Below are 14,551 nucleotides of genomic sequence, written 5' to 3' on the forward strand. Positions count from 1 at the left end.
AATTAATCTCATATGTAACCAAAAGTACGCAAACACATTCTAAAAATAAAATTAAAACTATTTTTTTTGGTGCAAAATACGATATTAACAACATCTTTTCTCTAAATTCTTTTCTTTTATTCCACAATGGTTTATAAAGCATTTCAAATACGATATTAATAATTGATACCCATTTGGACGTACCTATCTATTATCTAAACTTCCATTTGTACACATTTTATACCAAATTTAACAAATAAAATAAAACATAAACAAAGGATTCTAACCTCTTGGAAACTTAGAGTGGATTGTAAGCTTTTGACCTTGTCGTTCTTCGTCAAATGATTCCACACCTTGGTTGCAAGTCTCTCTTTCTCTCCAACTATTCTTATCTCTATCCAACTATCTCTCTATCGCTCAATCTCCATGATATTATCCAACTATTCTTCCTCTACATCCAACTATTCTTCCTCTATCTCAAACTATTCTTCCTCTCTATCAAACTATTCTTCCTCTCTATCAAGGTATTCTTCCTCTCTATCAAACTATTCTTCCTCTCTATCAAACTATTCTAACCCTCCCTTCAAGAAATTATCGCTCTTCTAATCTTGTGTGAGAAAGAATGAAAGAATGTGTGTGTGTATACGTCTATTTATTCTAATCTTTGGCTATGTTTGCTGCTATCTTCTAGGTCTTATTTACTATTCCACTATTTCTATTGTCATGTGGTTGTAACTATAATCTCCATGTAGTTATATGAATTAAATACCATCCTTGTTTTGTGGCAAGTTCGAGTCTTATTGTTAAAACTTCCAACCATTTCGGTTGGAGCTTGATTGCTGCATGGAATCTATCGACTTCAGCTTATCCACCGAAGAGACACGTTGCATGCCAACTCATGTTGCATGCCAAGTCACCCCAAGGGGTCATGGGAGTGTTAAAGTTTCCATTGTGCTCTGGTCTACATAATTGCTTTGACAGCGACCACCGTGGATGGAGGGAGTTCTACTAACAGACCGACCAAAGTGGCTACCGTGGGTGGAGGAAGTCTATTAACACACCGACCAAAGCAGCTCTTCCTTTGGCTTCAAATGGTCGACCACCTTTTTCAACCCGCCATCTTATATTAATATGTTTAATATTATATTTATATATTAAATGACTCTTCTTCAATATTAAACATTAAACTTTGTTTTTAATAAACCCTTTCTTTGATTAAATATATATATATATATCAGATTTTCATTACCTAATTTAATTTCATAAATACATATACCATGTTTACAAATAGATGATCAAATTATTATTAGAATTCATATACACATGTATATAATGCGTATATATTTTTTGTCTCAAATGATTACGTATATGTATACACAAAAGTCTTGACGAAATCAAATTTCACTATAATTGGATATTGATATATGTATATGATCGAATTCTTATATACATATACATTTTATACTATTGACCAATTTACAAAAGTACTTATTAGTACGCTTTTCCATACATTATACATATCTGAACAAGAAGGACATAAAAACCTAGGGTTGATATTCGTTTTCGAATCATCTGCACATTTTATCTCTTTTAACCATAAAGCTTAATATTTCACCATTACTCATGCCACTTAAATTCAATTCAATCACCACTCACATCATGCAATAAATGCACATGTATAATTATTTAAATCAATCTACTACTCATTCCAAATTCATCATTTCAATTTGAACAAACACTCAATAAGATCATTTAAATCAACCATCTTTCAAGATGCAAATATAAATCCTAATGTGGTGTGTGAAAGATTCCCTTTTCCATCGAAGTCATTTAGTTAAAGCCAATTCTACCTGATTAATGTTCTCACCTTCGACCTCCTTCACCTCATCCTGTATTACTTGCACTCAAAAATTTATCAGTATTGACAAACCACAAAAAAATATTGAATTTCATATCATTTGCAGGAGTAAAAAGCATACTATATTTCCTCATACTAGATTATGAATGATCTAATCTATTTTAAATTTCAAAATCACATTACATCTTTAAATTGCACAATATTAAATAAAATGATTCGTGACATACATGGGAGTCTTAAGGTTTTCTTGATTTTCACACTCTTGTATTCTTTCTTCTACACTTGCACTATTTCCTTGTTCTTGAGTGACTAGATTCACTAGAACAATTTGAACTTGGTTCTGGGTCTGAACTTGCTTACCTTTATTAGAGCTATCATTCTGATCATCTGAATCATAACCAAAGGACCTAAGTTGTCTCTCCATACCTTCATCAACTTTGACATTATCAGTCTCAACTATCTTCCTCCATCGGTTATTATAGCATAAATAGGCATTTCTTTTAGTATAATAACCAAGAAATATTCCTTAGTCACATCTACCATCAAACTTCTCTGAATCTTCATCCCTTTTGATATAACATTTACTTTCAAAAATTCTAAAATATTTAATAGTAGGAGTATGACCAAAGCATAATCCTTATAAGGATTCTTACATGAATCACCTTTGATATGCACCTCATTAAGAGTGTACACTGTAGTACTCACAACTTCTCTCTAGTATGCATGCATAATATTTCCTCCAATCATCATTGTCCTAGTAACTTCATGAATGGTTTTGTTCTTCCTTTCCACAACTTCATTTTTCTTAGGGGTTCTCAGAGCAAATAACTATCTCTTTACCCCATGCTCTTCACATAATGAATTGAAATCACCAGAGACGAATTCACCACATCTGTCAGATCTTAGACACTTCAGCTTCAATCGAGTCTCAGTCTCAACCATATCTTTGAAAATCTTGAATTTCTCTAATTCTTTAAAATTCTTCCTTAAGAAGGTAAACCACGTCATCCTTGAATAATCATCAATCAACAATGTGAAATATCTTTTTCTCCAACTTCTGACTCTAGATGGACCACATAAATTAGCATGCACAAGATCCAACAATCCATTAAAAAAAATCCTTTTACTTTTCAATCAAACTGTGGTTTGCTTCCCCAATTAACATTCTTTGCATATAGAGTTAGTAGGCTTCATCAATTTAGGAACATCACTTACTTCCTGAATAGAACTTACCTTAATCATGATATCAAAATTTACATGACACATCATTATATGCCGTAACCAACTTTCATCAATTTGAGCAATCAAACAACTTTTACCAACAACATTAAAGTGAAATATATTACCTTTTGTCTTTGTACCTGATGGAATCTCATTTCCAGAACTACTCAAGATTATACACTTCCCATTCTTTAATTGAAGATCATATCCCTTGTCAACCATCTATTCAACACTTAGGAGATTATACTTTAGGCCTTATACATAAAAGACATTATCAGTATTATGCTTACCATCAAGAGAAATAGAACCTCTTCCACGAATTATACCAGCTTTATCATCACCAATCGTAACAACACCACCATCATACTTTTCCAAGCTCACAAAATTTTTCTTATCACCTGTCATATGATGAGAGCATCTATTTTCAATCACCTTTGCATGCAGATGAAGTGCCCGAACTAGAATAGCAGTTGTGGTGGAGTGGTGTTCATCTGCAACTGCAAAGGAAGGGCATTAGATCTATTCAGACTCGATCAAGTAACTGATGATGCTACGAGATCAGATCAACAAATCCATTGTGATACTACACAAAAGCGAAATGGCTGAAGAGGGCTGAGGGTTTTGTAGTGAAACTGCAGAGAGAGCCTCTGGTCTAGGATTTATGCAATATCGGTACCACCAGCCAGAGGGGATCTTTTAGCTACTCCCTAACTATCATTCCCACCGGCCTTATTGGAGAGTAGGGCTCGCCCAACCTCCCTTTGTAATTTCTCAACTTAGATTTCTATCTATTCCCATCCCTAGCTATCGGTGACAAATCACTAACAGAATCAATAACATCACAACCAGAATGACAACCAGAGTCAACTCATGCTACTCTAACTAATGATGTTGATGGATCGACTGCCTGGGTTTTTTCACATCCCTACCTATTGTATTCATAACATATCAAGATCCGAACGCATATCCCATAGCCTCAGGAGAAGCAGAGGTCTCACTTTCTTGGCTTTACACGTGCCACTTTACAAGTGGCTTTGTTGCAACACTTTATAGGCTATCCACCACTATCTCACTAGTTTGGATACTAGCTGTGTCTAAGTAGAACCAATGGATGCAAGTGACCGAACCAAGCATGCAAGGACTGAAGAAAGAAAGTGACCGAACATCGATGCATTGAGACAGAGACAAAAAAGAGACAAAGATACGGATAGGAGGAGTGGCCCCCGCACCCTACAAGAAAGGTCTATCTCTAGTTGCCTGCCAAACCCCCTACTATTTGAAGGGGGATCGCGAGCCCTACCATTCTAGTCCATTCTAGTCGATGGGGTGGGTGGGGGCTCGATTTTATACATAACATGTCCCCTACCCCCGAAGGCTACTAGTTGACAGGCTGTTAGAGGTGTGGGTCTAGCTCACATAAGTGTACCGTATGTTGAGTTCTAGGCAGAATGGGCTCTTTGATTGTGAGGCAAGGGAAACTAGATTGCACGATCCTTCCCATCTCTCGATGCCAATACACTATTAAATCCCCCACTCATTATATTTTTCTTCAATTTGTGCAACGAAAGCTCTTTCCTCACTAATGTAACTCCTCCTTGATAGCAATAAACACCCAATCATTATAACTTGAATTTCTTTCGTCAGATTCATCATCACTCACACCTTCATCAGCAACATACTAACATATCTTCTGATATTTAGGCTTCTAGTTTTTCTTAGGAACTCTTTCCGGACACCTTGAAGAAAAATGTCCTATCTTATTGCATGAAAAATATTTAAGAGGCAATTTTCCTTCATACTTACCAAATCCCTTAGGCAATCTTGTGGCAATCAACACTTCAAGATCCTCAAGCTTTCACTCTTCTTCTTCAATTTCCATCTCTTTCTCATATCTAGATATCCTCCTTGAAATTTTTTTAAACAAATCTATTCTTTGCTTGTCCTTTCTAGAAATAGTGTCTTTGCATTTAGATTCTACATTAGGAAGAGAATCACAAAATTCACTCAGTTCAAAGGCTGGTAACTTACCAATCAACATGTCTCTAGTCACATCAGTCATGGTCCAAATCTCCTCAATAGAAGCAACTTTATGTTTGTAGGATGCAAGTAAGGATCTGAGTACTTTAGCAACTATCTCCGACTCTTCCAAATTTCCACTGAAAAATCTAATTTTGCATAGAAGTTCATTCACCTTCTACGTCAAAGAAGTAATTTTTTCAGCTTCTCCCATCCTCAACATCTCATACTTTCCTTTCAGGATTTGCAATTTAGCAATCTTCACATAGTTTTCTCCTTTTCAGATTTTATCAAGGCACTCAACAATGCTTCCTTTTCTCAAATATTACATTCATCTTCCTTAATATCATCTAGAGTTGAAGCTCCATTACCAGGAATAGTGTAGTTATTCTTTGTAATAGTCTAGTAAGGTTCGACAATGCATCTAAGATGACATTACATCCGGCTCTTCCAAAGTGAGTAATTTGTCCCATAATATCTTTAACTATCCTTCTTGTAAGGTACCATCATGGATCACCTCAAGCAGTTAAAATTATTTGGAGGAACTAGCTCTGATACCAATTGATAAAAATAGGGTAGACAACTGAGGGGGAGGGTGAATCAATTGTCACCAAATTTTACAGAAACTTACTTTAATCTCAAATCTAATAATTAATAGTGAAAGCATAAGTAAACAACAAAAGATGAAGACACGTAACACCAAGATTTTTGCACATGGAAAACTCAATCAAAGGAAACCACAGTGGGAACCTACCCAAAATATGATGATACCCTTTTAGAAGTATATGAAATATTACAATGGGAATGCACATGCATTCAGGCACACTGCCTCGATCCCACTGGTCAAAAACAACAAAGGGAAACAATCTTGGTAAGGCTCACTACCTTAAAAATATATTCGGGTCACTTCCAAAAAATCATGAACTAAGAAACATCATTCTCAACGCCCAGTTATAATTTTGGTTAAGCACATAGCATCTCTCACAGTTCTTCATAGTTTTTCTCTACTTTGGAATTATTAATACATTATTCACACATCACAATCACCTCTCATAATGATTATTTATTTATACATGACATCAAGCTTGGAACAATATCATCATGGTCACGTCAACACATATCACCTAATTAAAAAAATATAACCATACAAGCTACAATATCACGTGCAGACCAAAACAATATCGGCTAAGACATAGCATGGACCTAAATCACCACCTCAAATATTAAACACCTCCAATAATTAAGCATCAAACATTTGCAACATGCTTCAAGCATCATGTCGACCAAGAACATGAAGAACACACCAAAATAAAGAAAATCACCAATAACGCACTCACCGATCAATGCGGATCACCAATGCGAATAACACATGATCTAGAAACATCCACAAGAATCATGAATTACCACAACAACATCCACACCAACTCAGATTACTAGAATCATCGTTATCATCATACCAAATTTCAAGAACATTAACTAAACTAACAGTCAACCTGGAAAGATCACTTGCGGGGATACAAATCATGAAACACTTGTATTGAGGACACACATCAAGATCCAAAACATAATCCCAAATCCATAAATCAAGATATTACAATGCAGAGCAATGCAGATCAAAATACTGAACAAAGTCAATGTTGAACAACAAAAAAATAGGCCACAACACAGATTCTCATAACTTGCTCAAATATTCATGCTGACCTTCAAATATTGCATTGAATCAACTAGAGATAATTATCTATAAACCCTTTAATCCACAAACACTGATCATCAACATAGAGCACAAACCAACTAACCGAATTTCTTAGTGACACTGCACTAGACAGAGAAAATACGTTGACAACAATGACAACACATCTCTCAGATATCAATAAGGCACATATGTGCAACACTCATCCAAACATCCAACAATATCCTAACAATCTCCAACAATCTCCAACATTATCATCATTACTATCAACCACATTTGTGGAGTGTAAAGGATAAGGAGTGGTAAATATTTGTAAATTTTGATTTAATGGTTCTCTAAACTTATTCCCTTTATAATTCACATCATCCACCTATATGATATTATATTTAATGAGGTCTTTAATTTAATTTTTTAGAAGCATGTGCATTCTTTAGTATTGTGTCTAGGACTATGATGATATTTACAAAATTCCTTTTTTGTTAGATTAAGGAGACAAAGGGTTTTAGGTATCTGCAAGGTGGATGGTGAGAAGCTTAATCATATTGTTAGTTTATCAATTAAAGCATAATATAACATAAGGACTAAAAACTCTATATAAAATTATGATTCTTTTGTTTACAATAAGAGTGAATTACAATTGAATTTATTGTAGCTGAATTTGACTTTCAATATTATTAGAAATGAAGCTCTTTTTTTCTTCCGTAAATCCTTGATAAGTTTAATGAGCCTCTTTTCAAGTTTTCAACTAGAATTATAGATGAAGAACCTTATATTTATTAAGAAAAATTTGATAATAATGAAGTGTCATGCACAAGTCAGTGAAGGATGGATATTTCATAAACAAAATCTTATCTCTAATATGCACTTTTAAATTACTAATGAAAATTCTTTGAGAATTACCATAAAAAAGAGGATACGAACTTGTGAATACAAAGTTTGATATCTACTAATGAAATCAATTACTTTCTCTTTTACACCTTATTTACAATGCACCAAGTCAATCAATGTACCTTATGCTTGAATGTTATTTTAAATATGTTATAATAGTGTACTTATCAATTGTTCAAAATTGTTAATTGGATTATTACGAAAAGAGAAAAACCAATTAGAGGTAAATTATCTGAAGGTTGTAGGGAATTTTTTTGCAAGAATAGCATCCTTAAAGATAAAATAATTTCATAAAGTAGTCAATGATGATACATGAGTATTAGGATCAACTTTCACATTATATTTCTCAAAATGAGGCATCTTAGTGTGTGTGGGATAGGATTTTTAAATAAGTAATAGAAAGTGGACTACTTGTAAACTATGAGGGGAGAGTTAATTGGATTGGGTTATTATGGCTAATTTTTATTGTAATGCTGACAAATCTTACAAAAATTGATTTGTGGTTACATCCATAGGTGATTTATCTTGTGAAAATTTAGAATATGATGGTTGATTTGAAGGGTTATTATTGTAGGTATGTGAAACATTATGGTAAGTGAGATGTAGAGATAGTTGATGAGTTTTTCAAAGACAAAATAATAGATTTATCCCAAAGGTAACCTAAAAAAGAATTAGAATACAATATAAATAACCTAGAGAACCTTAAAATCAAACTACCTATATTGAATAACGATTTAACCAAAACAGAGTTGAACAACATTAGAAACTAGCTTATGCATTTTGATGTCCTTTTTATTTTTATGAACAACCATCCAACTCAAACTATCTTATAGACATGTAGACCTAGTATAAAGAGAAGATGAAACTACTTTAAGACAACCACCAATAGTAGACTAGAAAGACAGAGAAAGAATAGTAGGAACCACCACCAAACCTTGAGGAGGATTATAAGGAGCAATAGAGGTAGCTTCCAATTAAGAGGGAATAACAAGAAAAATTTGGTAATGAGTAGCAGTAGTAGAAATAACCATTCTTTAAGGAACAACAACAAGATATGTTTAGAAGGGCACTCTAAATAATCTCTCATAGGAAAAACCCTTACAAATATTGGTTTAAAGACCACCTCTATAGGGTCAGAATAATCCAATAGAAATAAATATGAGATCCAACATTTGAAAGCCTAAAATACCTTTCCAACTTGGGAACCATCCATGTCTATAGGTCTAACAATAAAATGGGTAGGAAATGTGGAAATAATAGCCCTGGACCATAGGAGCCAATGCATGATAAAAGAATATGGGACAAAGTAAGATCCTTCCTACAATAGGAAACCATTTATCAATCATAGTAATCCACATAGGTGAATAAATTACCACTGCACCCACCCAAAAATGGGTTCCATGTCTAGCAACATGAAAGAGCTCAAGGTAGGGATGAGTAGAGACAAAACCCAAAAATAAATACTAAATATTTTCCACCCCATAATGGAATAGACCAAATATTTGGGAAATAGAGTAGGAGAACATTGTAGGCACAACCCCCTGAAACCCTACCCACCACCACAACAAAGGACAACACATGATAAAAGAGACTCTACCAAGAAAATGTCTTTATCAACATGTAATGGAATTACATGTAGAAGATGAATAGAATATAAACTATGCTACAAATACTTAATAATAATAAGCCACTTTGAGGGGGCAACCTTTTAATCCACTTTGAGGGAGATGCCTCCAATAGTCTTTAATAAGAACTCAATACACAACATGATGATAATAACTAACCTATACTTCCTATATATACCATATTATCCCTTGGATACCACCTATTCTGACGGATACTTAAACATGACTCCTAGGGTGACCTAAATGCATATCTATATTTATAATAATTATTATGTAACTAATTTAAGAGTTAGGGTAGTCACAAGTTGACTACTCATAAAACAATACACACTATATAATTAGGGGCATATAATTTCCCCACTATTTACAAAAGCATTGTCCTCAATGCCAATTTTTTATTTTTCTACTTCTTCATGTCTTTTTTGTTTTGTTTCTTTTTCTTCTTGTTCTTTATGTTTTTCTTATTCTTTCTCTTTCTCTTGTTCTTGGTCTTTCTCTTTCTCTTTCTCATGTTCTTTTTCTTACTCTTTCTCTTGTGCTTGATAGTTTTCCTTCTCTTACTCTTTTTCTTCAATCTCTTTCTTGTTTTCTTGTTCTTTTTTTCTTTCTATTCTTTTTCTACAAATTCTAGATATGTAAAGGTTTAATATATAGGTTGATTTATGTAAAGGTTTAAAATATTTATGTAAATGTATGATCTCTATCTATATCTTATTTTAGAAGGATAATTTGATCCCTTATGATGGGTCAACTTTACATGTCAAGGTCAAATACATGTCTCTCAAAGTGTCTTACACTTAAAAAAAATTGATATAACAATCTACACTTTTACTTTTTGGCATGAAAACTGAAAAAAACTGTAGCCTCTTGTTGGCGTGGCTTTAGTTTATAAATCACTGTATTTTTAGGTTGATTTATGTAAAGGTTTAAAATATTTTTAGGTTGATTTATGTAAAGGTTTAAAATATATTTTAAACCTTTACATAAATCAACCTAAAAATACAGTGATTTATAAACTAAAGCCACACCAACAAGAGGCTACAGTTTTTTTCAGTTTTCATGTCAACAAGATTCTTAAGTGATAAAAAACTATAGCCTCTTGATGGTGTGGAGATTATTCATAACTAAGTAATCTCCAGATTATAATAGATCATCCTCACTGCTAGTGAACCAAATACTGGTGACTATGCATAAGTCATTGAACATGTCGGTGAACATAACCAAAGATCTTGAGTGTTGATAAGTGTTCATAAGTGTTGACAAGTGTTGACATCAATGACAAAACCAATGCAGCACATCCATAATACCAACAATCTCCCCCTTTGGCATCGATGGCAACACAAGATGGAAAAACCATCTAAGTGCCAAAGCAGAAATGCCAAAAACCAAAAACCAACAATTTCTCAAAGAGATCAATTACTAGAAATCAAAATACATAATGAGTTTTTCCATACATATCTCTCCCCCTTTGACATCAAATGCCAAAGCAATACAAAAACCAGATACAATTAGTTCATAGAAATATTATAAATACCAACATATCCAATCTACTCCCCCTGAGAAGTAGCTCTCCTACATCAAAGCTGAAAAAATATTTCTCTGTTAACTCCTGTCGGTCTGATGCCATACTCCAACTATCTAAGTTTCTACCAGCAAGGGTATAACCCTAAGCTGCTCTCTGAGATATTCAAAAGTTTCCTTAGGCAAAGGTTTAGTAAAGATATCTGCAATCTGCTCTTTAGTATTCACATAAACCAATTTCACTTCTTTTGATTCAATATTCTCTTTCAAAAAATTGAATTTGATAGAAACATGTTTAGTTTTAGAGTGAAATACCCGATTCTTAGATATATATATTGCTGCCATATTATCACAATAAATGATTATAGGTTCTTTGCATTTTACCTTTATGTCCTTCAACATTTTCTTAATCCATAAAACCTAAGTACAATTAGTGGCGGCTACAACATATTCTGACTCTTCTGTTGATAATGATGTACAACTTTGTTTCTTGCTCAACCATGAAATCAATCTGCTACCAAGAAAGAATGCTCCGCCGGTGGTGCTCTTTCTGTCATCTACATATCCTACCCAATTTGCATCTGTGTATGCACATAAATCAAAATTTTCATCTTTAGGATACCATAAACCAAGATTTATTGTGCCTTGTAGATACCGGAAAATCCTTTTCACCGCTGATTCATGATTTTCCTTAGGATTACTCTGAAATCTTGAAACAATACATACTACATTCATAATATCAAGTCTTGTTTGTGTCAAATTCAGTAAACCTCCAATCATAGATTTATATATTGTTGGATTAATAGGTGTTGTTTCATCCTTCAATGATAGTTTATGAGTTGTAGTCATAGGAGTACTTACCGGTTTAGAGTTTTCCATACCAAGTTTCTTTAGTAGTTCCTTCAAGTACTTAGATTGACATATGAATACTTTATCAGTCTATGAAATCTACAATCCTAAAAAGAATTTTATCTCCCTAATCATAGACATTTCAAATTCTTCCTGCATCTTATTAGAAAAGTCTTTACACAATCCATCTTCTCCTCCAAAGATTATATCATCAACAAAAACTTCAATAACCAAGATGTCATCATTAGTCACTTTGTAATACAAGTTGTTGTCAGCATTACCTTTAGTGTAACCAAGCTTCAATAGATATTTGTCCAATCTAGCATGCCAATCTCTAAGAGCTTGCTTCAATCCATATAAAGCTTTCCTTAAAACCATATCTTTGTCATCTGTCAAAGAAAATCCATCAGGTTGTTCAATGTAGACTTCCTCTTCAAGACCACCATTCAGAAATGCACATTTAACATCCATTTGATATACTTTATAGTTTTTGTGTGCTATAAATGCTAGAAATAATCTGACTGCCTCAATTCTAGCTACCGGTGCAAAGGTTTCATTGTAATCAATTCCTTCTTTCTATGAATATCCTTTACACACTAATCTTGCTTTGTTTCTAATTACCGTACCATCTTCATTAAGTTTATTTCTGAATACCCATTTAGTTCCAATTACATTTTTGTTTGTAGGTTGGGGAACCAATGTCCATGTGTTATTCTTTTCAATTTGTTCCAATTCATCTTCCATATCTTTAATCCAATGTTTATCTTCACATGCCTCATTAACCGATGTTGGTTCAATTTGATAAATTAGACATACCTCTTCATTTGCCAATCTTCCTCTAGTCATAACACCTTGATACTTATTCCCAATTATCTGACTTTCAGAGTGATTCAATCTTACATATCTGGGTGTATTCACTTGTTGTTGTTGTTTAGTCACTGAACATGCCGGTGAGCATAACCAAAGATCTCCAGTGATGATAAGTGTTCACAAGTGTTGACAAGTGTTGACATCAATGACAAAATTAATGCAACACATCCATAATACCAACAGATTATACATATTATATATCTTTAAATATATCCCTAAAAATATACTTATAACAAATAGATAGGCACTACACATAAAAGAAACTAAAGAATGAGAAAATTAAATAATGAATGAAAATGTAGTGGAAACAAGACCCTAGTCTAGGAATGCAAAGTAAGGTCTCAAATTTACATCACATCTTATTAGAAACATAAAAGTTGAACACTTGTGGTTTTATGATCCTTTTTAGTTGTAATGGATTTGAGATTATAAAGCATTTGTGAATGGAATAGGTTAAATGATATCGAATTGATAGCTTTTAGCATAAACATTAAGATTCAAAATTGGAAATAAACATACTAGCTTAGATTTGATAATGGGAGACAGAGAAGAACATGTAGCTAGTAGCTATAATCTAGAGAAAAATATGCTAAATAGGGTCGAAGGCTATAATCTAAGAGTATGTGATCCAGTAGTAGGTTTTAGATTCTCAATCAAAAGTCATAAGTCTAGGAAAAAAATCATGAGCACCAACAACCACAAAAAAAGCCCATCCATATTAGACCATGAAAGGCTTCCAACAAATGAAGTAGCACTAGAAAGGACACAATGTTGAGCCATAGAATGAAGAAATCAATCACTAAGACTTCCTTCATAGCCATAGACATAGAAGCAAAAAAAAGAATATAGACCCAGAAATTGCCAAAAAACTCCAACCAATCTACCATCCATATTAAAGTGAACTAAACTGGTGGCTGGTTCTAAAGTCAAATCAATCTCCATCTTCATCATCATATGTCCTCTTCACCCTCTGTAGAATCATCTCCATTTGAAACCCTTCCTTCACTCTTGTTCTCACTCATCTCATTCTATTTCTCACTCACATAATATTCATCTTAAATTTATCTAAAACTTTAAATATACAATTAAAAAATTTATCAATTAATCAAAATTGAAAATTTAATAATTTTAATTATTTAATAATTACAATCAAATGTATATCTAACAATTTTACACTTAGGAGAACTATAAATTACAGTTTGTAAAAGACAACCTTTGTGCCATATTTATTTCAACAATGCCCTCATTACTTTATTTTGGCATTTTTTTAATTATGTACCTGAATTCATAGTTTGCATCCGTGGAAATCGATGAAGGCTACAATGCTACTACAAATATGTACCTCATAAGTTGTTCACGGGTAATTTGTCCTGCAAAAGTTAGTCTCTGCATATTACTAGGGATCTAAAAACCATGCGGAGAGGAAAATGAGTACACTTTTCAATTGTTTATAAAATGTTTTAAAAAAATGCAGTCATTTAACACATGATAATTTATTAAAAAAATTTGAATATATTATATAATAAAAAATTTTAAAAAATTGTTTAAAAAAATTGTTTTAAGGATATAGACAATAATATGAAAAAATTGATTATGAAATATATAATTTTTTTTAATAAAATTCATAACTTTTAGTTTTGAAAAATATAATGTGAATTAAGAGTGCAAATGCTTTTATTGCAACTAAAATATTATATAATAGTTATATTATATATTAATATAAATAATATTGTTATTACTACATATATTATCTTATGCATATCATATTATTAACATTATGTATTATTATATTTTATTAATATACTATATTGTTACACTATATTTTATTTTTATCTAATTTTTCTACACAAACATAAAAAAATTACAAAACAAAAATAAAATATAATATATTAAAATATTAAAAACAATCAATATTTCAAGAACTTCTCATTCTTCACTTAAAAATTAAAAATAATAAGATCAATTGAATTCATAACTATGACATCGTATACAAATTCAATCAATATAAAATTTTTTTTAAATATTTAAAAATTA

The sequence above is a fragment of the Cryptomeria japonica genome, chromosome 3 (genome assembly GCF_030272615.1).
Source record: "Cryptomeria japonica chromosome 3, Sugi_1.0, whole genome shotgun sequence".
NCBI lineage: Eukaryota > Viridiplantae > Streptophyta > Pinopsida > Cupressales > Cupressaceae > Cryptomeria > Cryptomeria japonica.